This window comes from Mustela nivalis (assembly GCF_964662115.1).
Source record: "Mustela nivalis genome assembly, contig: HAP1_SCAFFOLD_335, whole genome shotgun sequence".
Classification (NCBI taxonomy): domain Eukaryota; kingdom Metazoa; phylum Chordata; class Mammalia; order Carnivora; family Mustelidae; genus Mustela; species Mustela nivalis.
This window is the reverse complement of record NW_028136312.1, coordinates 531534-557098: the sequence shown is the minus strand read 5'-3', so window position 1 is coordinate 557098 and position 25565 is coordinate 531534. Positions and strand designations below refer to the sequence as shown.

General features: G+C 45.6%; 1 protein-coding gene and 1 pseudogene across 2 annotated transcripts in view; one reads left to right on the top strand and one right to left on the bottom strand.

Moving 5' to 3' along the window:
* Positions 1–25565, bottom strand: part of LOC309857086 (small ribosomal subunit protein uS5-like) — a 480706-nt gene that overhangs the window by 89603 nt on the left and 365538 nt on the right. The gene's annotated exons all lie outside the window — the stretch shown is intronic.
* On the top strand, positions 2843–3790 carry LOC309857087 (small ribosomal subunit protein uS5 pseudogene; annotated as a pseudogene). Its single transcript has one exon. The product of its transcript is annotated as a small ribosomal subunit protein uS5 pseudogene (transcript).

The window sequence follows — 25565 nt, the reverse complement described above, 5'->3', positions numbered from 1 at the left end:
GAAGAGACAGGAAAAAAATAATAATATTTATTTATTCCTTGGGTTGACCCTGTTTACACAGATGCATTACTATTAGAAAAGGTTGGTTTGGGACATTGGAATGAATTTACTTAATGGGTCTGTATGTAATTGGGTTGGAGAAAATTTTTAATTTCTACAAAAATTATTAGAATTCTATCTTATTCCCTTTTGATAATTTTCACATGTTAACAAAGCCAACGTTTTTGTCTAGCAGACAAGATCTTAAATCCTAACAAAACTCAATTTTTTCCTTTTTTTTTTAAGTTTGAGAGCCTCATGTTCTCTCATGCTGCTTTAAATACAATTCAAAAAAACAAAAGGAGCTAAATGGGGCAGTAAGCCCAGACTTTTTATTTTAATTTATTTATCTTATTTTTAATTAAAAAATTAAAGATTGTATTTATTTATTTGAGAGAGAGAGAGCATGAGTGGGGCAGGGGGATGTAGCTGCAGAGAGAGACTGAGAAGTATACTCCCTAATGAGCAGGAAGCCCGATATGGGGCTCGATCCCAGGATCCTGACTGAGATCATGACCAGAGACAAAGGCAGATACATGTGCAAAATCCCTTTTTTTCTGGGAAACAATACTTTACAAGAGATGTTTGAAAAAGTACTGGGGAAACAACTTTAATCAGAGATAAAAAAATTTAATTGACTTCTGTAAAGCTACAGGGATCCAAATGATGGGAATCCCAGGCCGTTTAGGTTGTGGACCACAGAGTATTCTTCTCTGTAATATTTTATTTTCTTCCATGTCTACTAACTCCAGTCCAAGTTCACTGATCTCTTTTTAGATAGTGCAAAACATGGCAAAGAATACCAAACAAGTGCCCAATATTCTACATTTATTACATCATTTCTAACATATAGAAGTGTGTTATCAAGGCTGGTTCTGTGAACGAACCTAGTTATGCTAAAGTGTGTTTTGTTCTCCAAAAATTAAATTCATGATTATCACACAATTATAAAATACTTGTGTCAAGAATTTTTATTCAAAAATTAATAAGAGAAGCAGATATTAAAACTAGTTCACATGGTTATTTGGGATATAAGCAGAGTTGTGCAGCAGAAGTGCTCTGGGCCCATAATTTGGGTTATAGAATTTATGTTTTCTAATGAAAAATCACTAGCTTGCATTATTGTTAACAAGAATCCTGTGCATTACCATCAGTTTTCTCCATTATAACCTCTTGCTCTACAGTTTGTAAATAACTTTGTCAATAGCAAGCTAATAAATGGGGTGACTCCAATGGATTGAGATAATCTCCAGAGTTTCTGCTACATAATGAACAGGACTCCATTGAAAGGACACCTAAGAGTTTATTTTGCCCAAAAATTTGATCACTTTTTTCACTGTCCTTACCTATTTTCCAAACCTAGTTCTTTTCAGTCTACAGACAACCCTGTATCTGACTGACTTGTTAATTCTGGGAATGTCTTGCAGATTAATTTGCTTGCCCGAGGTGGTTCCTCTAATTGATGTCTAAGAACCCTAATTAGTTAAGAAAAATTTTTTTTTAACATTTTCATTGCTACTTATTATTATTATTATTATTATTATTATTATTGCTAATATCTCTATTATAAATAATTCACAAGGGCATCTTTCTGACAAAAGACAAAGAGCTGGCTACTAGTAGAAAAAGTACATTTGACTCTGTCAGTGAAAGTGGTAAAGGGATTTGAGAAAATAAGGCAAAGCAGTGGAATTATGTGTTAAAACTTTAAATATTATAGACACATTTACTTAATTTCTAATACTGCTTATAATTAAAAAAGATGTTTTCCATGAACCACGCATTACAACAAATATATTGTTTATACAGATTAAATTTTCATCAAAAGGGACGCCTGGGTGGCTCAGTTGGTTAAGCAGCTGCCTTTGGCTCAGGTCATGATCCCAGCATCCTGGGATCGAGTCCCGCATCTGGCTCCTTGCTCGGCCGGAGCCTGCTTCTCCCTCTACCTCTGCCTGCCATTCTGTCTGCCTGTGCTTGCTCTCTCGCCCACTCTCTCTGATAAAGAAATAAAATCTTAAAATAAATAAATAAATTTTCATCAAAAAATTATAAGTGTATTTTTTTGTAGGATCATGATAAGCATTTTGCAGATGAGAAAAGTGAAATTTAGAAAAGTATGTCTCTTCAAATCCCTCATACAATATCTGGCCTAGATAGAAGGATATACTATCACAATTGAGGAAGATAATTGAGATTACTTAAAATGATAAACTTTACTGTATAGGGTTTTTTACAAGTTTGCCACAGATTCACATTTTTTAAAATATATATCTATTTGTGTAAAGAGAATGCACTGAGAAGTAAAAAGATAGTGATATATCAGTGCTACCAACTAATGGCTATAATATCATCATCTTATTTATGAACAATGAAACAGTGTGTAATATTTAAATAAATTTAAATAAATTCCTATTTATTTTATATATTTATAAATTTAAATAAATTTCTATTTATTTATTATTAAAGAAATTCCTCTAACAAACAGTATGTTTTGAAGGTTGCTAGCAGGAAAGTGTTGTACGACATGGAAGTAATCAGAAAATGTGATCTAAAATTCTGCTTTCAAGGGCGCCTGGGTGGCTCAGTGGGTTAAAATTCTGCTTTCAAGAAGCTATAACAGTAAGTACTGAGCATTAGCTATTATATGCTATGGATGAATAACTGAAATCTACATTTGAAACTATTGGTACACTATATGTTACCTAATTGAATTTTAAAAAGTTAATAAAAAAAACCACTATTTTATAAAACAATATTCCCAACAGGCTCTTTTGCTTTAAAATACTCACTTTGTTTCCTCTCCGAGAGAACACCAAATGGCGGATGACGCCGGTGCTGCGGGAGGGCCCGGAGGGCCCGGGGGCCCTGGAATGGGAGGCCGCGGCGGTTTCCGCGGTGGCTTCGGCAGCGGCATCTGGGGCCGGGGCCGGGGCCGGGGCCGTGGTCGGGGCCGGGGCCGAGGCCGCGGAGCTCGCGGGGGCAAGGCCGCGGACAAGGAGTGGATCCCCGTCACCAAGCTGGGGCGCCTGGTCAAAGACATGAAGATCAAGTCCCTGGAGGAGATCTATCTCTTCTCCCTGCCCATCAAGGAGTCTGAGATCATCGACTTCTTCCTGGGAGCCTCCCTCAAGGACGAGGTTTTGAAGATCATGCCTGTGCAGAAGCAGACGCGCGCGGGCCAGCGGACCAGGTTCAAGGCATTTGTCGCCATCGGAGATTACAATGGACACGTCGGTTTGGGTGTCAAGTGTTCCAAGGAGGTAGCCACTGCCATCCGCGGAGCCATCATTCTGGCGAAGCTTTCCATTGTCCCTGTGCGGCGAGGCTACTGGGGGAACAAGATCGGCAAGCCCCACACTGTCCCGTGCAAGGTGACTGGCCGCTGTGGCTCTGTGCTGGTGCGTCTCATCCCCGCCCCCAGAGGCACTGGCATTGTCTCGGCCCCTGTGCCCAAGAAACTGCTGATGATGGCTGGTATTGACGACTGCTACACCTCGGCCAGGGGCTGCACTGCCACCCTAGGGAACTTTGCCAAGGCTACTTTCGATGCCATCTCCAAGACCTACAGCTATCTCACCCCTGATCTCTGGAAGGAGACTGTGTTCACCAAGTCTCCCTATCAGGAGTTCACGGACCATCTTGTGAAGACCCACACCAGAGTCTCTGTTCAGAGGACCCAGGCTCCAGCTGTGGCTACTACATAGTTTTATACAAGAAAAATAAACTGAACTAAAGCTTGAAAAAAAAATACTCACTTTGTAATGAGAGTCATTACTTTTGTCTAGCCAAATCTTATAGCACTGTTTATCCCTTCCCTGCTTTATCCCTTCCCAGTATCAATAAAGGCTCACTTGGGTTACCTTGGGAAGCCATGAGAAAGCTTGTAATAGATCTGGCTGGTTTTCACCAGCAATTTGACCACCATGTGCACAGGGAAGTGATAAAGGCGTGCTGTGCCTTCCCCAAAATTGCTCCTGGGGAGCGCAGTGAAAGACGTGTGCAACCATGCTTCTCTCTCAGGCAGAAAGTATGCTAGGGCAAAGAGGATTTCGCTCCATGCGGGTATCTTCCAACATGCTGCGGAGACTCGCTTAGGCAAGCAGCAGCAGCATCCCCAAAGCCAACTCTGATTTCCCAACGAATGCTGTGCTTTCCAAGGGGAGATGCCCAGGCAAAGGGGCTTTCGCTGTATGCGGGTTTCTCCCACCGCGAGACTGGGCTCAGGCACGCAGCAGCAGCCCCCAAAACATTTCTCGGGGAATGCTGTCCTTTCGCAGAGGCTTTGGTTTGGAGCAAACAGCACTTCGCCACTGCTTCCTCAGCAAGGCTTCTGTCGCGTCAGGGAAGAAGAGCTGCGGGAGAGCTGGTGCCTCTTGGGCCTTGCTTTCCCTGGCTCCATGTTCGCGTCCTGGGTTCACCCTGCCAGGCCGAACTAAGCAGACACAGTCACAACCGTGCAGTAGCGCGCTTAGCCTAGGATGGCACTCCATGCACACTACCATCTCCCGGTGTAGGCATCGCTTGGCCTTTTACTCTGGCGCTCAGGCCGACTCGCGGACTAGGCCTGTGCTTTCCCCACAGGAAAGGAGAGGTGACAGGATCCCTGCACACCGCCCGTGCACTGAATAGGGAGCTTTGGGGGACTGTCACCACTCCTTCCCCTTAAAACCCGGGCCTCCTCCAAGCTTCTACATCCCGGAGGAAGACGGCATCTGATGGCCAGGTCTTTCTGGGAGTTGTTTCTCGAGTTTAGGGTAGGCGCCTGGTGGCAAGCCCATGGCTCCACCACGGTCAGGTGGCCAAGGAGTTGCTGTCTCCTTGGGCCCAAAGGCTCAGGACAGGCATGCTTTCTGCCCAGACTCCTTCCTCAGAGTGGAGCCCTTTCCCCTGCCCTAATCTTCCCCTCGTGTCTCCTTAGCAGCCCGGCTTCCTTCGCTCTGCAGTGACAGATGTGTCCCTTTCCTTAAGGCTCTTTCCACAGGCACCACCGCGCTTCTCTCTCAGGCAGAGCGGAAGCCCAGGCAAAGAGGATTTCGCTCCATGCGGGTTTATTCCACCGTGCAGTGGAGACTAGCTCCGGCAAGCACCAGGCACCATCCCACAGACCCGACTCTGATTTCCCAGAGAATGCTGTGCTTTCCCAGAGGGGATGCCCCGGCAAAGAAGCTTTCGCTCTAGGCGGGTTTTTCCCATCGTGCTGCGAATACTAGGCTAAGGCAAGCAACAAAAGCAGCCCACAGAACCAACTCTGATTTCCCAGCGACTGCTATGCTTTCGCAGAGGTTTTCAGCTTGGCGCAAACCGCACTTCGCTGCTGCTTCCTCAGCAAGGCTTTGGTCGTTAGCTCTGTCGCGGCAGGAAAGAGGAGCTGCGGGAGAGCTGGTGCCTCTTGGGCCTTGTTTTCCCGGGCTCCAAGTTCGCGCCCAGGGTTCACCTTGCTAAGCCGATCTAAGCTGAACAGTCACAACCCTGCAGCAGCGTGCGTGGCCTAGCATGACACTCTATGCCTATTACCATCTCCTGGCTTAGGTAAGGCTTTGCCTTTTGCTCCGGCGCTCGGGCAGACTCGGGGTCAAGGCCAGTGCCTTCACCACAGGAGAGAAGAGGCGACAGGATCCCTGCACAGGGCCCGAGCACTGGGATGGGGAACGGTGGGGACTGTCTCCACTCTTTCCCCGACACACCCCCGGCCACCCACAATGCTACCATATCTTGGTGGAAGACCGCATCTGACTGCACGTTTCTCCATGGGGTTGTTTCTGCGAGTTCCGGGTATGGCACCTGGTGGCAAGCTCAAGTCTGCCCTTGGGACAGGTGGTCAAAGAGATGCTTTCCCCTTGGGACAAGAGGCACAGGACAGGCCTGCCTTCTGCCCAGACTCCTTCCTCAGAGTGGAGCACGCACCCATGCCCTTGTCTTCCCCTCATGTCTCCTTAGCAGCCAGGCTTCAATCTCTCCGCACAGGGAGGAGAGGACACTTGTCTTCTCATGGCCTGCTGTTCGTGCCTCGGCAGGCTATTCTGCTTCCCGAGCATTTCCAGACCACAAGGCCAAGGGATCCTTCTCTTCCCTGGGGGCGGCGTGCTGTGCATTCCCCAAAATTGCTCCTGGGGAGCGCGGTGACAAACGTGAGCAACCATGCTTCTCTCTCAGGCAGAAAGGATGCTAGGGCAAAGAGGATTTCGCTCCATGAGGGTATCTTCCAACATGCTGCGGAGACTCCTTAGGCAAGGAGCAGCAGCATCCCCAAAGCCAACTCTGATTTCCCAACGAATGCTGTGCTTTCCAAGGGGAGATGCCCAGGCAAAGGGGCTTTCGCTGTATGCGGGTTTCTCCCACCGTGAGACTGGGCTCAGGCACGCAGCAGCAGCCCCCAAAACATTTCTCGGGGAATGCTGTCCTTTCGCAGAGGCTTTGGTTTGGAGCAAACAGCCCTTCGCCACTGCTTCCTCAGCAAGGCTTCTGTCGCGTCAGGGAAGAAGAGCTGCGGGAGAGCTGGTGCCTCTTGGGCCTTGCTTTCCCTGGCTCCATGTTCGCGTCCTGGGTTCACCCTGCCAGGCCGAACTAAGCAGACACAGTCACAACCGTGCAGTAGCGCGCTTAGCCTAGGATGGCACTCCATGCACACTACCATCTCCCGGTGTAGGCATCGCTTGGCCTTTTACTCTGGCGCTCAGGCCGACTCGCGGACTAGGCCTGTGCTTTCCCCACAGGAAAGGAGAGGTGACAGGATCCCTGCACACCGCCCGTGCACTGAATAGGGAGCTTTGGGGGACTGTCACCACTCCTTCCCCTTAAAACCCGGGCCTCCTCCAAGCTTCTACATCCCGGAGGAAGACGGCATCTGATGGCCAGGTCTTTCTGGGAGTTGTTTCTCGAGTTTAGGGTAGGCGCCTGGTGGCAAGCCCATGGCTCCACCACGGTCAGGTGGCCGAGGAGCTGTTGTCTCCTTGGGCCCAAAGGCTCAGGACAGGCATGCTTTCTGCCCAGACTCCATCCTCAGAGTGGAGCCCTTTCCCCTGCTCTAATCTTCCCCTCGTGTCTCCTTAGCAGCCCGGCTTCCTTCGCTCTGCAGTGACAGATGTGTCCCTTTCCTTAAGGCTCTTTCCACAGGCACCACCGCGCTTCTCTCTCAGGCAGAGCGGAAGCCCAGGCAAAGAGGATTTCGCTCCATGCGGGTTTATTCCACCGTGCAGTGGAGACTAGCTCCGGCAAGCACCAGGCACCATCCCACAGACCCGACTCTGATTTCCCAGAGAATGCTGTGCTTTCCCAGAGGGGATGCCCCGGCAAAGAAGCTTTCGCTCTAGGCGGGTTTTTCCCATCGTGCTGGAAATACTAGGCTAAGGCAAGCAACAAAAGCAGCCCACAGAACCGACTCTGATTTCCCAGCGACTGCTATGCTTTCGCAGAGATTTTCAGCTTGGCGCAAACCGCACTTCGCTGCTGCTTCCTCAGCAAGGCTTTGGTCGTTAGCTCTGTCGCGGCAGGAAAGAGGAGCTGCGGGAGAGCTGGTGCCTCTTGGGCCTTGTTTTCCCGGGCTCCAAGTTCGCGCCCAGGGTTCATTTTGCTAAGCCGAACTAAGCAGACACAGTCACAACCCTGCAGCAGCGTGCGTGGCCTAGCATGACACTCTATGCCTATTACCATCTCCTGGCTTAGGTAAGGCTTTGCCTTTTGTTCCGACGCTCGGGCAGACTCGTGGTCAAGGCCAGTGCCTTCACCACAGGAGAGAAGAGGCGACAGGATCCCTGCACAGGGCCCGAGCACTGGGATGGGGAACGGTGGGGATGGTCTCACTCTTTCCCCGGCACACCCCCGGCCACCCACAATGCTGCCATATCTTGGTGGAAGAGGGCATCTGACTGCACGTTTCTCCATGGGGTTGTTTCTGCGAGTTCCGGGTATGGCACCTGGTGGCAAGCCCAAGTCTGCCCTTGGGACAGGTGGCCAAGGAGATGCTTTCCCCTTGGGACCAGAGGCACAGGACAGGCCCGCCTTCTGCCCAGACTCCTTCCTCAGAGTGGAGCATGCACCCATGCCCTTGTCGTCCCCTCATGTCTCCTTAGCAGCCAGGCTTCAATCTCTCCGCACAGGGAGCAGAGGACACTTGTCTTCTCATGGCCTGCTGTTCGTGCCTCGGCTGGCTATTCTGACTCCCGAGCATTTCCAGACCCCACGGCCAAGGGATCCTTCTCTTCCCCGGGGGCGGCGTGCTGTGCCTTCCCCAAAATTGCTCCTGGGGAGCGCGGTGACAGACGTGTGCATCCATGCTTCTCCCTCAGGCAGAAAGGATGCTAGGGCAAAGAGGATTTCCCTCCATGCGGGTATCTTCCAACATGCTGCGGAGACTCGCTTAGGCAAGCAGTAGCAGCCTCCCCAAACCCAACTCAGATTTCCTGTCGCCTCTTCTCCTTTCTGGTGAATGCATTGGCCTAGACCACGAGTCTGCCGAGCGCCAGAGCAAAATGCAAAGCCTTACTTACGCCAGGAGATGGTAATAGGCATAGAGTGTCATGGTAGGCCACGCACGCTGCTGCAGGGTTGTGGCTGTATCTGCTTAGTTCGGCTTAGCAAGGTGAACGGGGGCGCGAACTTGGAGCCTGGGAAAACAAGGCCCAAGAGACACCAGCTCTCCCGCGGCTCTTCTTTCCTGCCGCGACAGAGCGAACGATCAAAGCCTTGCTGAGGAAGCAGCAGCGAAGTGCGGTTTGCGCCCAGCTGAAAACCCCTGCGAAAGCATAGCAGTCGCTGTGAAATCAGAGTCGGTTCTGTGGGCTGCTTTTGTTGCTTGCCTTAGCCTAGTATTCGCAGCACGATGGGAGAAACCCGCATAGAGCGAAAGCTGCTTAGCCGGGGCATCCCCTCTGGGAAAGCACAGCATTCTTTGGGAAATCAGAGTCGGGTCTGTGGGATGGTGCCTGCTGCTTGCCGGAGCTAGTCTCCACTGCACGGTGGAATAAACCCGCATGGAGCGAAATCCTCTTTGCCTGGGCTTCCGCTCTGCCTGAGAGAGAAGCGCGGTGGTGCCTGTGGAAAGAGCCTTAAGGAAAGGGACACATCTGTCACTGCAGAGCGAAGGAAGCCGGGCTGCTAAGGAGACACGAGGGGAAGATTAGGGCAGGGGAAAGGGCTCCACTCTGAGGAAGGAGTCTGGGCAGAAAGCATGCCTGTCCTGAGCCTTTGGGCCCAAGGAGACAGCAGCTCCTTGGCCACCTGACCGTGGTGGAGCCATGGGCTTGCCACCAGGCGCCTACCCTAAACTCGAGAAACAACTCCCAGAAAGACCTGGCCATCAGATGCCGTCTTCCTCCGGGATGTAGGAGCTTGGAGGAGGCCCGGGTTTTAAGGGGAAGGAGTGGTGACAGTCCCCCAAAGCTCCCTATTCAGTGCACGGGCGGTGTGCAGGGATCCTGTCACCTCTCCTTTCCTGTGGGGAAAGCACTGGCCTAGTCTGCGAGTCGGCCTGAGCGCCAGAGTAAAAGGCCAAGCGATGCCTACACCGGGAGATGGTAGTGTGCATGGAGTGCCATCCTAGGCTAAGCGTGCTACTGCACGGTTGTGCCTGTGTCTGCGTAGTTCGGCCTGGCAGGGTGAACCCAGGACGCGAACATGGAGCCAGGGAAAGCAAGGCCCAAGAGGCACCAGCTCTCCCGCAGCTCTTCTTCCCTGACGCGACAGAAGCCTTGCTGAGGAAGCAGTGGCGAAGGGCTGTTTGCTCCAAACCAAAGCCTCTGCGAAAGGACAGCATTCCCCGAGAAATGTTTTGGGGGCTGCTGCTGCGTGCCTGAGTCCAGTCTCGCGGTGGGAGAAACCCGCATACAGCGAAAGCCCCTTTGCCTGGGCGTCTCCCCTTGGAAAGCACAGCATTCGTTGGGAAATCAGAGTTGGGTTTGGGGATGCTGCTGCTGCTTGCCTAAGCGAGTCTCCGCAGCATGTTGGAAGATACCCGCATGGAGCGAAATCCTCTTTGCCCTAGCATCCTTTCTGCCTGAGAGAGAAGCATGGTTGCTCACGGCTGTCACCGCGCTCCCCAGGAGCAATTTTGGGGAAGGCACAGCACGCCGCCCCCGGGGAAGAGAAGGATCCCTTGGCTTTGGGGTCTGGAAATGCTCGGAAGCAGAATAGCCTGCCGAGGCACGAACAGCAGGCCATGAGAAGACAAGTGTCCTCTGCTCCCTGTGCGGAGAGATTGAAGCCTGGCTGCTAAGGAGACATGAAGGGACGACAAGGGCATGGGTGCATGCTCCACTCTGAGGAAGGAGTCTGGGCAGAAGGCAGGTCTGTCCTGTGCCTCTGGTCCCAAGGGGAAAGCATCTCCTTGGCCACCTGTCCCAAGGGCAGACTTGGGCTTGCCACCAGGTGCCATACCCGGAACTCGCAGAAACAACCCCATGGAGAAACGTGCAGTCAGATGCCCTCTTCCACCAAGATATGGCAGCATTGTGGGTGGCCGGGGGTGTGCCGGGGAAAGAGTGAGACCGTCCCCACCGTTCCCCATCCCAGTGCTCGGGCCCTGTGAAGGGATCCTGTCGCCTCTTCTCTCCTGTGGTAAAGGCACTGGCCTTGACCCCGAGTCTGCCCGAGCGCCAGAGCAAAAGGCAAAGCCTTACCTATGCCAGGAGATGGTAATAGGCATAGAGTGTCATGCTAGGCCACGCACGCTGCTGCAGGGTTGTGGCTGTATCTGCTTAGTTCGGCTTAGCAAGGTGAACCCCGGGCGCGTACTTGGAGCCCGGGAAAACAAGGCCCAAGAGGCACCAGCTCTCCCGCGGCTCTTCTTTCCTGCCACGACAGAGCGAAAGACCAAAGCCTTGCTGAGGAAGCAGCAGCGAAGTGCAGTTTGCGCCCAGCTGAAAACCTCTGCGAAAGCATAGCAGTCGCTGTGAAATCAGAGTCGGTTCTGTGGGCTAGTTTTTTTGCTTGCCTTAGCCTAGTATTCGCAGCACGATGGGAGAAACCCGCATAGAGCGAAAGCTTCTTTGCCGGGGCATACCCTCTGGAAAAGCACAGCATTCTCTGGGAAATCAGAGTCGGGTCTTGGGATGCTGCCTGCTGCTTGCCGGAGATAGTCTCCACTGCACGGTGGAATAAACCCGCATGGAGCGAAATTCTCTTTGCCTGGGCAACCGCTCTGCCTGAGAGAAAAGCGCGGTGGTGCCTGAGGAAAGAGCCTTAAGGAAAGGGACACATCTGTCACTGCAGAGCGAAGGAAGCCGGGCTGCTAAGGAGACACGAGGGGAAGATTAGGGCAGGGGAAAGGGCTCCACTCTGAGGAAGGAGTCTGGGCAGAAAGCATGCCTGTCCTGAGCCTTTGGGCCCAAGGAGACAGCAACTCCTTGGCCACCTGACCGTGGTGGAGCCATGGGCTTGCCACCAGGCGCCTACCCTAAACTCGAGAAACAACTCCCAGAAAGACCTGGCCATCAGATGCCGTCTTCCTCCGGGATGTAGAAGCTTGGAGGAGGCCCGGGTTTTAAGGGGAAGGAGTGGTGACAGTCCCCCAAAGCTCCCTATTCAGTGCACGGGCGGTGTGCAGGGATCCTGTCACCTCTCCTTTCCTGTGGGGAAAGCACAGGCCTAGTCCGCGAGTCGGCCTGAGCGCCAGAGTAAAAGGCCAAGCGATGCCTACACCGGGAGATGGTAGTGTGCATGGAGTGCCATCCTAGGCTAAGCGCGCTACTGCACGGTTGTGACTGTGTCTGCTTAGTTCGGCCTGGCAGGGTGAACCCAGGACGCAAACATGGAGCCAGGGAAAGCAAGGCCCAAGAGGCACCAGCTCTCCCGCAGCTCTTCTTCCCTGACGCGACAGAAGCCTTGCTGAGGAAGCAGTGGCGAAGTGCTGTTTGCTCGAAACCAAAGCCTCTGCGAAGGACAGCATTCCCCGAGAAATGTTTTGGGGGCTGCTGCTGCGTGCCTGAGCCCAGTCTCGCGGTGGGAGAAACCCGCATACAGCGAAAGCCCCTTTGCCTTGGCATCTCCCCTTGGAAAGCACAGCATTCGTTGGGAAATCAGAGTTGGCTTTGGGGATGCTGCTGCTGCTTGCCTAAGCGAGTCTCCGCAGCATGTTGGATGATACCCGCATGGAGCGAAATCCTCTTTGCCCTAGCATCCTTTCTGCCTGAGAGAGAAGCATGGTTGCACACGTCTGTCACCGCGCTCCCCAGGAGCAATTTTGTGGAAGGCACAGCACGCCGCCCCCGGGGAAGAGAAGGATCCCTTGGCCTTGGGGTCGGGAAACGCTCGGGAACAGGATAGCCTTCCGCGGCACGAAATGCAGGCCGGTGGCCAGACATGTGTCACCTGCTCCCTGTGCGGAGAGATGGGAGCCTGGCTGCTAAGGAGACATGAGGGGACGACTAGGCAGGGGCGCGTGCTCCACTCTGAGGAAGGAGTCTGGGCAGAAGGCACGCCTGTCCTGTGCCTCTTGTCCCAAGGGGAAAGCATCTCTTTGGCCACCTGTCCCAAGGGCAGACTTGGGCTTGCCACCAGGTGCCATACCTGGAACTTGCAGAAACAACCCCATGGAGAAACGGTCAGTCAGATGCCATCTTCCACCAAGATGTGGCAGCATTGTTGGAGACAGGCGGTGCGGCGGGGAAGGAGTGGAGACAGTCCCCCACAGTTCCCCATCCCAGTGCCCGGGCTGTGTGCAGGGATCCTGTTGCCTCTTCTCTCCTGTGGTGAAGGCACTGGCCTAGACCTCGAGTCTGCCCGAGCGCCGGAGCAAAAGGCAAAGCCTTACCTAGTCCAGGAGATGGAATTAGGCATAGAGTGCCATGCTAGGCCACGCACGCTGCTGCAGGGTTGTGACTGTGTCTGCCTAGTTCGGCTTAGCAAAGTGAAACCCAGGCGCGAACATGGAGCCCAGGAAAGCAAGGCCCAAGAGGCACCAGCTCTCCCGCGGCTCTTCGTCCCTGCTGCGAAAGAGCGAACGACCAAAGCCTTGCTGAGGAAGCAGCAGCGAAGTGAGGTTCGCGCCAAGCTGAAAACCTCTGCGAAAGCATGGCCGTCGCTGGGAAATCAGAGTCGGTTCTGTGGGCTGCTTTTGTTGCTTGCCTTAGCCTAGTATTCGCAGCCCTTTTGGAACAACCCGCATAGAGCGAAAGCCTCTTTGCCGGGGCATCCCCTCTGGGAAAGCACAGCATTCTTTGGGAAATCAGAGTCGGGTCTGTGGGATGCTGCCTGCTGCTTGCCGGAGATAGTCTCCACAGCACGGTGGAATAAACCCGCATGGAGCGAAATCCTCTTTGCCTGGGCATCCGCTCTGCCTGAGAAAGAAGTGCGGTGGTGCCTGTGGAAAGAGCCTTAAGGAAAGGGACACATCTGTCACTGCAGAGCGAAGGAAGCCGGGCTGCTAAGGAGACACGAGGGGAAGATTAGGGCAGGGGAAAGGGCTCCACTCTGAGGAAGGAGTCTGGGCAGAAAGCATGCCTGTCCTGAGCCTTTGGGCCCAAGGAGACAGCAGCTCTTTGGCCACCTGACCGTGGTGGAGCCATGGGCTTGCCACCAGGCGCCTACCCTAAACTCGAGAAACAACTCCCAGAAAGACCTGGCCATCAGATGCCGTCTTCCTCCGGGATGTAGAAGCTTGGAGGAGGCCCGGGTTTTAAGGGGAAGGAGTGGTGACAGTCCCCCAAAGCTCCCTATTCAGTGCACGGGCGGTGTGCAGGGATCCTGTCACCTCTCCTTTCCTGTGGGGAAAGCACAGGCCTAGTCCGCGAGTCGGCCTGAGCGCCAGAGTAAAAGGCCAAGCGATGCCTACACCGGGAGATGGTAGTGTGCATGGAGTGCCATCCTAGGCTAAGCGCGCTACTGCACGGTTGTGACTGTGTCTGCGTAGTTCGGCCTGGCAGGGTGAACCCAGGACGCGAACATGGAGCCAGGGAAAGCAAGGCCCAAGAGGCACCAGCTCTCCCGCAGCTCTTCTTCCCTGACGCGACTGAAGCTTTACTGAGGAAGCAGCGGCGAAGTGCTGTTCGCTCCAAACCAAATCCTCTGCGAAAGCACAGCATTCGCTGAGAAATGTTGTCCGGGCTGCTGCTGCTTCCCTTAGCCCAGTCTCGCGGTGGGAGAAACCCGCATACAGCGAAAGCCTCTTTGCCTGGGCCTCTCCCTTAGGAAAGCACAGCATTCGTTGGGAAATCAGAGTTGGGTTTGGGGATGCTGCTGCTGCTTGCCTGAGCGAGTCTCGGCAACATGGTGGAAGACACCCGCATGGAGCGAAATCCTCTTTGCCCTAGCATCCCCTCTGCCTGAGATAGAAGCATGGTTGCACACGTCTGTCACCGCGCTCCCCAGGAGCAATTTTGGGGAAGGCACAGCACGCCGCCCCCGGGGAAGAGAAGGATCCCTTGGCCGTGGGGTCTGGACGCTCGGGAGTCAGAATAGCCTGCCGAGGCACGAACAGCCGGCCATGAGAAGACAAGTGTCCTCTGCTTCCTGTGCGGAGAGATTGAAGCCTGGCTGCTAAGGAGACATGAGGGGACGACAAGGGCATGGGTGCGTGCTCCACTCTGAGGAAGGAGTCTGGGCAGAAGGCAGGCCTGTCCTGTGCCTCTGGTCCCAAGGGGAAAGCATCTCCTTGGCCACCTGTCCCAAGGGCAGACTTGGGCTTGCCACCAGGTGCCATACCCGGAACTCGCCGAAACAACCCCATGGAGAAACGTGCAGTCAGATGCCATCTTCCACCAAGATATGGCAGCATTGTGGGTGGCAGGGGGTGTGCCGGGGATAGAGTGGAGACAGTCCCCACTGTTCCCCATCCCAGTGCTCGGGCCCGGTGCAGGAATCCTGTCGCCTCCTCTCTCCTATGGTGAAGGCACTGGCCTAGACCCCGAGTCTGCCCGAGCGCCGGAGCAAAAGGCAAAGCCTTACCTACGCCAGGAGATGGTAATAGGCATAGAGTGCCATGCTAGGCCACGCACGCTGCTGCAGGGTTGTGACTGTGTCTGCTTAGTTCGGCTTAGCAAGGTGAACCCCGGGCGCGAACATGGAGCCCGGGAAAGCAAGGACCAAGAGGCACCAGCTCTCCCGCGGCTCTTCTTTCCTGCCGTGACAGAGCGAACGACCACAGCCTTGCTGAGGAAGCAGCAGCGAAGTTCGGTTCGCGCCAAGCTGAAAACCTCTGTGAAAGCATGGCCGTCGCTGGGAAATCAGAGTCGGTTCTGTGGGCTGCTTTTGTTGCTTGCCTTAGCCTAGTATTCGCAGCACTTTTGGAGAAACCCGCATAGAGCGAAAGCCTCTTTGCCCGGGCATCCCCTCTGGGAAAGCACAGCATTCTTTGGGAAATCAGAGTCGGGTCTGTGGGATGCTGCCTGCTGCTTGCCGGAGCCAGTCTCCACAGCACGGTGTAATAAACCCGCATGGAGCGAAATCCTCTTTGCCTGGGCATCCCCTCTGCATGAGAGAGATGCATGGTTGCACACGTCTGTCACTGCGCTCCCCAGGAGCAAGTGTGGGGAAGGCACAGCACACTGTCCCTGGGGAAGAGAAGGAGCCATTGGCCTTGGGGTCTGGAAAATTGAACAGCCACATGCAGAAAATGAAATTGGACCATCCTAACACCATACATTATAATCGACTGGAAATGGATGAAGAAGCATAATGTGAGAAAGGAATCCATCATAGTCCTTGAGGAGAGAACAGGTAGCAACTTCTTTGACCTCAGCAGCAGCAACTTCTTCCTAGGAACATCGCGAAAGGCAAGGGAAGCAAGGGCAAGAATGAACTATTGGGATTTCATCAGATCCAAAAGCTTTTGCACTGCAAAGGAAACAGTTAACAAAGCCAAAAGATCACTGTCAGAAGTTATCTGGGAGAAGATATTTGCAAATGACATACCAGATAAAGGGCCAGTATCCAAAATCTATAAAGAGCTTATCAAACTCAACACCCTAAAAACAAATAATCCAATGAAGAAATGGGCAGAGGACATGAACAGACATTTCTGCAAAGAATACATCCAAATGGCCAACAGACACATGAAAAAATGCTCCACACCACTCGGCATCAGGGAAATACAAATCAAAACCAGAATGAGATACCACCTCACACCGTTCAGAATGGCTAAAATGAACAAGTCCGTCAATGACAGATGCTGGCGAGGATGTGGAGTTAGGGCAACCCTCCTACACTGTATGTGGGAATGCAAGCTGGTGCAACCACTCTGGAAAACAGCGTGGACGTGCCTCAAAAAGCTGAAAATAGAACTACCCTATGACCCAGTGCTTGTAGTACTGGGTATATACCCTACAGATACAAACGTGGCATTCTGAAGGGGCACATGCACCCAAATGTTTATAGCAGCAATGTCCACAATAGTTAAACTATGGAAAGAAACTAAATGTCCTTCAACAGATGAATCAATAAATAAGATGTGGTATATATGTTCAATGGAATACTATGCAGCCATCAAAAGAAATGAAATCCTGCTATTTGTGATGACGTGGATGGAACTAGAGGGTATTATGCTTGGCGAAATAAATCAATCTGAGAAAGACAACTATCATATGATCTCCCTGATATGATGAAGTGGAGATGCAACATAGGCAGTTTCGGGCGTACGAAAAGAAAAATAAAAAAAGATGGTATTAGGGAGACAAACCATAAAAGACTGAATCTCACAAAACAGACTGAGGGTTGCTGGGGGGAGGTGTGTTGGGGTATGGACATTGGAGAGGGCAGATGCTATGGTGAGTGATGGTGAGTGCTGTGAAATGTGTAAACCTGGTGATTCACAGACCTGTACCCCTAGGGATTAAAACACATTATATAAAAAATTTTTAAAAATAATTTAAAAAACCCATTAAAGAAAAAACACAGATTGCAAGCCCAGAGCTAATCTCATATTCAATCAAAACTTTTGAAAGTTTTCCCCTTAAAGATCAGAAGAAAGACAAGTGTGTCCATTTTCACTACTCTCATTTGACACAGTAGCGGATGTCCTAGCCAGAGAAACAAGAAATACAAAGAAATAAGAGACTCCAAAAAAAAAAAAAAAAAAAGGAAGAAGTAAAATTTTCTTTTTTTGGATAACATGAACTTACATGTTAAAAAATCCTAAAAAATTCACAAAAAATTTGAATAAACAAATTTAGTAAAATTACCAAATACAAGATCAATATATAAAAGAAAAGAATTTTGTTTTGTTTCTTTTTTTTTTTTTTATGGACTGCTTCCCAGTTTGTCATGTCATCCTTGTTCAGTGATCACGCTAATCTTCTCTGCATCATTCCAATTTTAGTATATGTGCTGCCAAAGTAAGCACAAGACAGGTGCATTTTAACATTCTAATGATGAACTATCTGAAAAAATAAAGAAAACAATCTAATTCACAATAGCATCAAAAATAATAAAATACTTAGGAATAGATTTAACTAAGAAGATGAAAGATCTGTACTCCATAAACTATGACATTGATAAAGAAATTGAAGGTGACAGAAATGGAAAGATAGCTCATATTTATGAATGGTAAGAATTAACATTGTTAAAATGTCCATACTACCGTAAACCATCTGTAAATCCAATTCCTATCAAAAATCCAATGTTAGGGGCGCCTGGGTGGCTCAGTGGGTTAAGCCGCTGCCTTCGGCTCTGGTCATGATCCCAGGGTCCTGGGATCGAGCCCCGCATCAGGCTCTCTGCTCAGCAGGAAGCCTGCTTCCTCTTCTCTCTCTGCCTGCCTCTCTGCCTGCTTGTCATCTCTCTCTGTCAAATAAATAAATTAAAAATCTTAAAAAAAATCCAATATTATTGTTTTACAGAAGTAAGTAAAGAATCCTAAAGTTTATATGAGACCATGAAAGACAACAAATAATCAAAGCAGTTCTGAGAAAGAATGAAGAAGGGAGATTACACTTCTTGATTTGAAACTATACTACAAAGCCCTCATGCTCAAAACAATAAAGTATACTGGCATAAAAACAGACCAATAAACAAGTAGAACAGAATTGAGAGTCCAGAAATAAATCCTTTCATACAGTCACCTAATATTTGACAGGGGCCAACATATGTAATGGGGAAAGATAGTCTGTTCAATAAATGATATTTAAAACTGAATAGTCACATAAACAGTATGAAAAGGGAACCTTATATCACTCATAAGTCTGAACTTGAAATAGATTAAAGACTTAAAGGTGATGCATGAAACTAAATTTCCTAAAGGAAAACATAGGAAAAATTCTCCTTGACATTGGTCTTGCCAATAGTTTTTTGGATACCAGACCAAAAACACAAGCAAAAAAAGCAAAAATAAATAAATGGTATTACATCAAACTAACGTTTCTGCATTGCCAAAAAAAGGGAGAGAGAATGAAAACACAATCCACAGAATGTAAGAAAATACTTACGAATCTTATATCTGAAAAGAGGTTAATAACCAACAGATACAAATAGAAAAAAATATATGATTAAAAAAATAGCAAAAGGATCTCAATAGACTTTTTTTTCAAAAAAGTTATATAAATGACCAACAGGAGCATTAAAAAGTGCTCAACGTAAAAATCTCAGGGCAAAGTCCTTATGTTGTTGTTGTTGTTGTTTACCTCTGAAAAACACAGCAAGATATTAGAATATATACTACCAAAAAATTGAAACTAACCAATTTTGGTAAATATTGGGGAAAACGGGGAACTTATGCACTGTAATAGGGATATAAATTTGTATGGAAAACAGTATGGAGATTATTCATATTATTAAAAGTAAAATTACCATATGATTCAGTAATCCCACTTCTAGGTATCTATCTAAAGAAAACGAAGTCACTGTTCAAAGACATATCTGCACTCTTCTGTTTATTATAAAATTATTAACTCTAAGCAAGAGATGGAAATAACTTCAGTATCCATTAATGGATGAATGAGTAAAATAAGTATGGTAAATATATACTACGGAATACTACTTAACCATGAAAAATTAAGAAATACTGCCATTTACAACAGCATGGATGGATCTTGAAGGTATTATTCTAAGTGAAATATTTCAAAGATTTTATATATTTTTTAAATTTATGTATTATGATATCCCTTACATACAGAATCTGAGGAAAAGGAAAACTAATGGAAACTTAGAGTTGAGTTGACAAGGGGTGAACCTGGGGTGGAGTAAGATGGTCCAAGGGTGCAAACTTGCAACTATAATATGAAAAAGTTCTGGGGATCTAATGTACAGCATGATGATCATAGTTAATAAGAAATACATACTTTTTTTTATTGTGCTTCCCTTTAATAAACTTTGCATATATCACATTCTTACAAGTTGAAAGTTTATAGCAATCTTGTATAAAAGAGGTCTGCTGCCACCATTTTTCTAACAACATTTGTTCATTTTGTGTCTCTTTGTCACATGTTGGTAATTCTTGCAATATATCAAGTTTTTTCATTATTATTGTATTTGTTATGGTGATCTGTGATCAGTAATTATGACCCACTGAAAACTCAGAACTAGTGTACTTAAGGTATATACATTGATTTTCTTTAAAAACATAATGCTTTTGAACAGTGCAGTATAGTTTTTATTTTTTATATGCACTGGGAAACATAATTTTTTATATGCACTGGGAAACCAAAAAATATAATAATTTGACTTAGTTTATTGAGATAATCACTTTATTGAGGCAGTCTGGAACAAAACCCACAAGACCTCTGAAGTTTATCTCTACTATACTATATACATAAAAGTTGCTAAGAGAGTAGATCTTAAAATTCCTTACGATACATGCATAAAAATCAGTGGCAACTATACGAGATAGTAGATGTATTAATATTTTTGTGTAGATTATATTGCAATAAAGATGTATACCAATTTATCAAATTGTACAAAATTTACACAATGTTAAAAGTTTGCAATGTTATAAGAAATCATTTCTTAAATTTACAAATATGTCGATTTTTTTCAATAAAGCTGGAAAAAACTTTTTGTAGAATTAATCTATTTTTCAAAAAAGGAAGTAAGGCAGTAGAAACTGCAACTAACTCTGAAATAATAGAATATAAAATCCATTTTTGGTATATACACTGTGACAAAAACTATTACTTAGTTTACAATGGAGGCGTACTTATGGAGCATGAAGGATGGTCTATAAAAAAGGCTGAAAGAGCTCAGTTTTAAGGTTTAAATTTAAAATCTTCTTTTGAAATACTAAACTGACCACCCAGTGTTCCAAACATCAATGTCTTAACTGCATGAATTTATTTCATACAACTCTATAATCTAGTTTCATAAGAAAGCAGCATGCAAAGTTTGAATAAGACAGACTTGCTTAAGTTTCTTTATGTTCAACAGTAAAGGATACCTCCTTAAAAACAAATAGAAGAAAAATCAGCATATTTATTATGATAATTATTATTCATAAGGAGATTCATATTGAATTAGGGAATATATATCCTCAGAGCGGGTAAAGTAAAATGAAATTTATGTTGGTAAATGTGTCTAATAATAGTCAATACAATGCCGCAATATAAATGAATATTACCATTTTGAACAATTTAATTACTATTACTAGAATTATTATAAGTATAAAAATAGCTATCATTTTAGCATGGAATATGAGACTCTCATGCTCCATGCTTCATCACATCCACACAACAACGCTGCATAATAAGTATTATCATCACCATTTCATGGGTGAAAAAACTGAGGCTAACACATTTAGATAACTGGTTTATGATTACATGGGTAGCAAAAATGCATCACACTAATTTAGGCTTTATGATTTCAGAATTGTACTCTTTCCACTGCACATTCTATTACTCTGTAAATACTTGGCCTGTTTTCATTTGGTTCTTTAATTTTATTCATGTGGTGATGGCTTAAAGCTTCCTTTAAAGGAAGCTTAAAAATTTCATTTAACCAAAAGCTCCCAAGAATTAAAAATGTCATTGATCTAATGTAGACATGGATATCATTAGTTAATGGGTAACTATATATTTTCCACCCTAGTGAGATAACAATCAGAGTATTTTTCTAAGTTTTAGTCTCTCAGTGTTAAAAAGGACTTTGTTAAAATAGAAATATTTAGACAAAGGTGATCAAAAGTCTGAATCAGGTCACCTTAAGGTAAATATTAGGAACCTGAGGAAACAAATGGAGATTTGAACACTGAGCTATGATATAATGAATGGTTTCAAGTATTTAGTAGAGTATAGAAAAGCCCTTTAAAGCCTGGTCTTAGCCTAGCATTGCAGCTTCTGGGATATCTGTCTATCTATCATCTATCTATCTAGATATAAATTTGAAAACTTTTTTAACTTAAAGATTTTGAGAAATAGAACATAATCAGCACCATAGAAGATCTGTTTCTGATAACAACCTAGCCCCTCCTCCCAGTTTGTTAATATTCTCTCTTATTTAATGTAACATTGTGCAAATAGACCACTACTGATCTGCCGTTATGAATGAAATAGCTATAATCATCTGTTTGCATATCCTGGTGAAAATATTCATTTAGTTCCATGTTGTATTTCTAGGAATGGACCAAATTTTTATTTTTATTTTTAAGTTTTCTAAATATTGTCCAACTTACCTCAAATGTTTTCATTATGGGCACTTTCATTCTTTCACATTCTTGCAAGGCAATTTTACTGTTGCCCAATATGGTAAGTGTGTAATAGTATGTCATTTTAGGTTTTAATTTATTTTTAATTTAATTTAATTTAATTCCAGATTCATAATAAAGATAAACAGTTTTTATATATGAGTGGCCATTTGGATTACCCTTTCTGTAAAGTACATGCTCAAATCTTTTGATATCTTAACACTGTGTCATACTGACTTCTTTAATAGTAGATTTTCTGAATGAACTTTTAGCTGTGTAGGTCTTCTCTATTTTATTTTGAACTTGTTTTCATTTCAAAATCTTTATATTTATTTTCATAATCTGCTTTTATTTTGCTTTGTCTATTATCTATCTATCTATCTATCTATCTATCTATTTATTTGCAAGCAAGAGAGAGTGAGCAAGTGAGAGTGCAGGGAGGGATAGAAAAAGAAGGGAAAAGAATCTTAAGCAGGCTCCAGGCTCAGCACAGAGCCCAACTCTGGGCTCTATTTCACAACCATGACATCATGACCTGAGCCAAATGAAAGAGATAAAATAAAATTAAGGTGTTAAAAAAAAAGGAAAAAGAATTGGAGGTTTAATTAAGTGAGCCACCCAGGCACCCCTGTGGTATCTTAAATTAGCTGTCATATCTTTAAAGTTCTAGAGTATCCATTTGGTTCATTTATAAAACCTTTCTCAATATCATTTTTAGTGTCAGTTTTTTGTTCAATTTGCTTCCCCTTTCATTTCTTTGAGCAGAGTAATCAAGCCATTTTACAATCTTTATTGATCATTTTAACATCATACTTAATCCCATTTTGTCTATCAAATCTTGTTAATGGTTTTTCTTTGTGTGCTTTGTTACATTTTGCTATGTTCAAGACATTATATTTGAAACTCTTATTGAGTAGGGATAATTAAGAGCTATAATAACGGTATGGTCCTCCTTGGTAGGATTTTCTCTTATATCTGAGACTCTACAAGACAATCATACTCCAAATTCAGTGATTGGCTTTCTCAGTTTACACAGAAGGCAAGGTAGGCTATAGTCTTATTTCTGCTTCTCCTTGTGCTTTGTGGATCTCAAGTTAAATTTGGGTTGTACCAAAGTCCTCAAATTTGATTGCTGCTGGATTTGTTTCTCTAGTATCAAGAGTCTATTAACAACACAGCTCAGTGTGTTTTAGCAGTTTCAAATGCTCTCATAGCTAAAATGGCTTCAGGGCATATATCTCTAGGCTCTCATTGTATTTCGTATTTTGGCCCAGTAATCCCTCACTTATTTTTATAATCATTCTGATATTTTTAACTTTAAAAGCTATTTTGTCTGGATTTTTAGTTGTCTTAAGTAGGAGTTTTTAGATCACCATTACTAGAAGCAACAACAAATATACATGAAAATATCTGCAGTAGTTTATCACATCTTTATGGCTTTGAACTTCCATAAGCTGAGGCATCCTTCTCTAATCACTTAGGCAAACTCCAATTTACCCTTTAATACAACCCAAGAATTGCTTCATTTAAGAACATGTTCAGGGATGACTCTTCCCCACTGTTCTTACCAACATTCCCACACACTCTTTGCTACCCACACCTTGTTTATGAACTTTCGTTAGGTATATCAGCGTGACCAGAATTTTGCTCTATTGTATTTTTGTCCTTTAGAGCTTTAATTAAATATGAATTCCATAGAAAGTCTGTCCCTTTTCTTTCAAACCTGGGTTAGTTATTTCTTCTCATTCTTTGTCAGAAGTTACTTTATTAGAGAAACTTATAGCTCTATTGTGACTTTGGAGCCTTTAGAGTTTTTCGACTGGAAAAATCACCCATCCCTGAGATTTTTACGCAGCTTCCTAGCTGATATTATTCAGAAATCTGTTCAAAACAGACTTTTTCAGGGAGGCCCTTTCGGACCACTCAGTTAAAAAACCTCTTCTCAATCACTGCTCTTTTTAAAATGTGCTTATTTAGTTCAAATATGCATCTCTATTAAAGAAAAAGCAGTACGATTTTTTTTTTAAAGTTGGCTTACCTATTATCTATCTCTCCCATTAAAATGATTCCTCTGGCCTGGGGTTTTGTTGTGCTCATTTTAGGCCAGGCACTCAATAAATTGTCTCTGAATGATTGAATTGTTTGACTCCCTTGCTAGATTCTCAACTTCATGAGGCCAAGGATTGTTCTATTCAGTCCTTCTTTATCCTCAATGTCTGTTATATTGCAGTCACTTACATGACTAATGGGAAAAATCACAGAAAGAAAGAGTTAAAACTACAGAAAAACCCTGTAGGTTCAATAACACAAAGCTTTCTAAAATTATTTAGCCCAGGAATTGAATACTGGCTGCACTTTTGATTTTTTTTAAATGGTATTGAATTTAATTTAAATGGAAATACTGGAATGGTAGAATAATAAAAAAATTATAAAAGCAACTTGCTCCTTAAAGTAAGAATTATATAGGGCATCTCTTCTAGAAGCAAAATTTTCAAATGTCAAACATCTGAAAGCATAGAAGGAGAAGTAAGAGTGTGAATTGTACTTCAATGCTCTTTTCTTTATATTCAGCAAACAGCTTCATTCACACACCTTTCCAATTTTTTCAACTCTTTTGACAAAGCCTTCAGAGGAGTTACTGCTGATGACAACCATCACAGCCTAACAGGAGAAATTTTATAAAGAAAAATAATAGCATGTTTTTCCCAAATTGTTAAGGATATGGTGAAGCTCTGTCGGATTCAAAGGAGGAATGTGCAATTCCATGCTATATATAATAATAACTTGTTTTAATAGTGGCTTTGCAATTTTTCAGATATATCCATTTACTGAAACCACTATCAAATAAACAAAAACAAACAAATGAACAGGGGTTCGAGACAGAAATTATCTAATCTAAAAATAGCACATGTTCACAGAATACACAACACATATCCCAAGTACTACTATAGGCTTCAAGTAATAGTCAAAACAATAGTAAAAATGATTCAGACCACACCAGTCAAATCATAAATGGGACCTTAACTGTAAATCCTTATCTTTAGATCAAAGCGGGTAATTGGGGGCTGAAGATACATTATAGAACTAATATGTTATAGAACTCCTCTGAAATGAGTCATTTATTCCATCACTTTTCCTGCACAGCTGCTGACCCATGTTTTGGTTCCTGGAAATAGCTGCTACCCTGTCATACTTCTTAAAAGCACATATATTGATAACTCTACTCATTCCTCCATTCCTCTGTGACTGTCACTGTGTTAAAATGTGGAGTCAGCTGACTCACTTGTGATGGTAATAAAGTAGATGAGTTTGCAAAGTATTTTGTTATTTCTAAAAATGCAAAAACCAAATTACATTGAAATCATAAGGGGTGTTTCAGGGAGAGCTGTAGGATGTGGTTTCTTGTGTAATCCACAGAGATTAGCTCCAACACATATTTAAACTCTCCTCTAGGAGCAACCTTAGTGGTAAAGCAAGAAGATAAACAGATGTAAACACACCCTGGCACAAAATTATCACTTATGTTTGGCTTCCTAGTCTCCTCGTGTTACTTATTTATCTTAACTTCTCTCTGAAATCAGGGAACACAGAATCTCAATCAGTTGACATTTTTCTACTGAATTACCCAATAGTCTGATCATACCCCAAGACTTTTTTAAATTATTTCACTCATAATCCCAAATCTGCTTTGCTTCCTCATCTTAGTACACTGTAATTTGATTTCAAAATGAGGACAGTTGTCAGTAATGCCACATTCATTCATCTATTTTACAATTCCATGTGCTTATAACTATGAAGATATGTTAATAACATCCATTCCAATAAGCCACCCTAAATTTATTATCATGAAACAAGACCTCAAGAAAGAGAATTCAAAATCATCCATGTATTTGCAACTTATTGCAATAAAGACTTTATCAATAGACTTCCTGTGCACATGGTGGTCAAATTGCTGGTGAAAACCAGCCAGATCTATTACAAGCCTTCT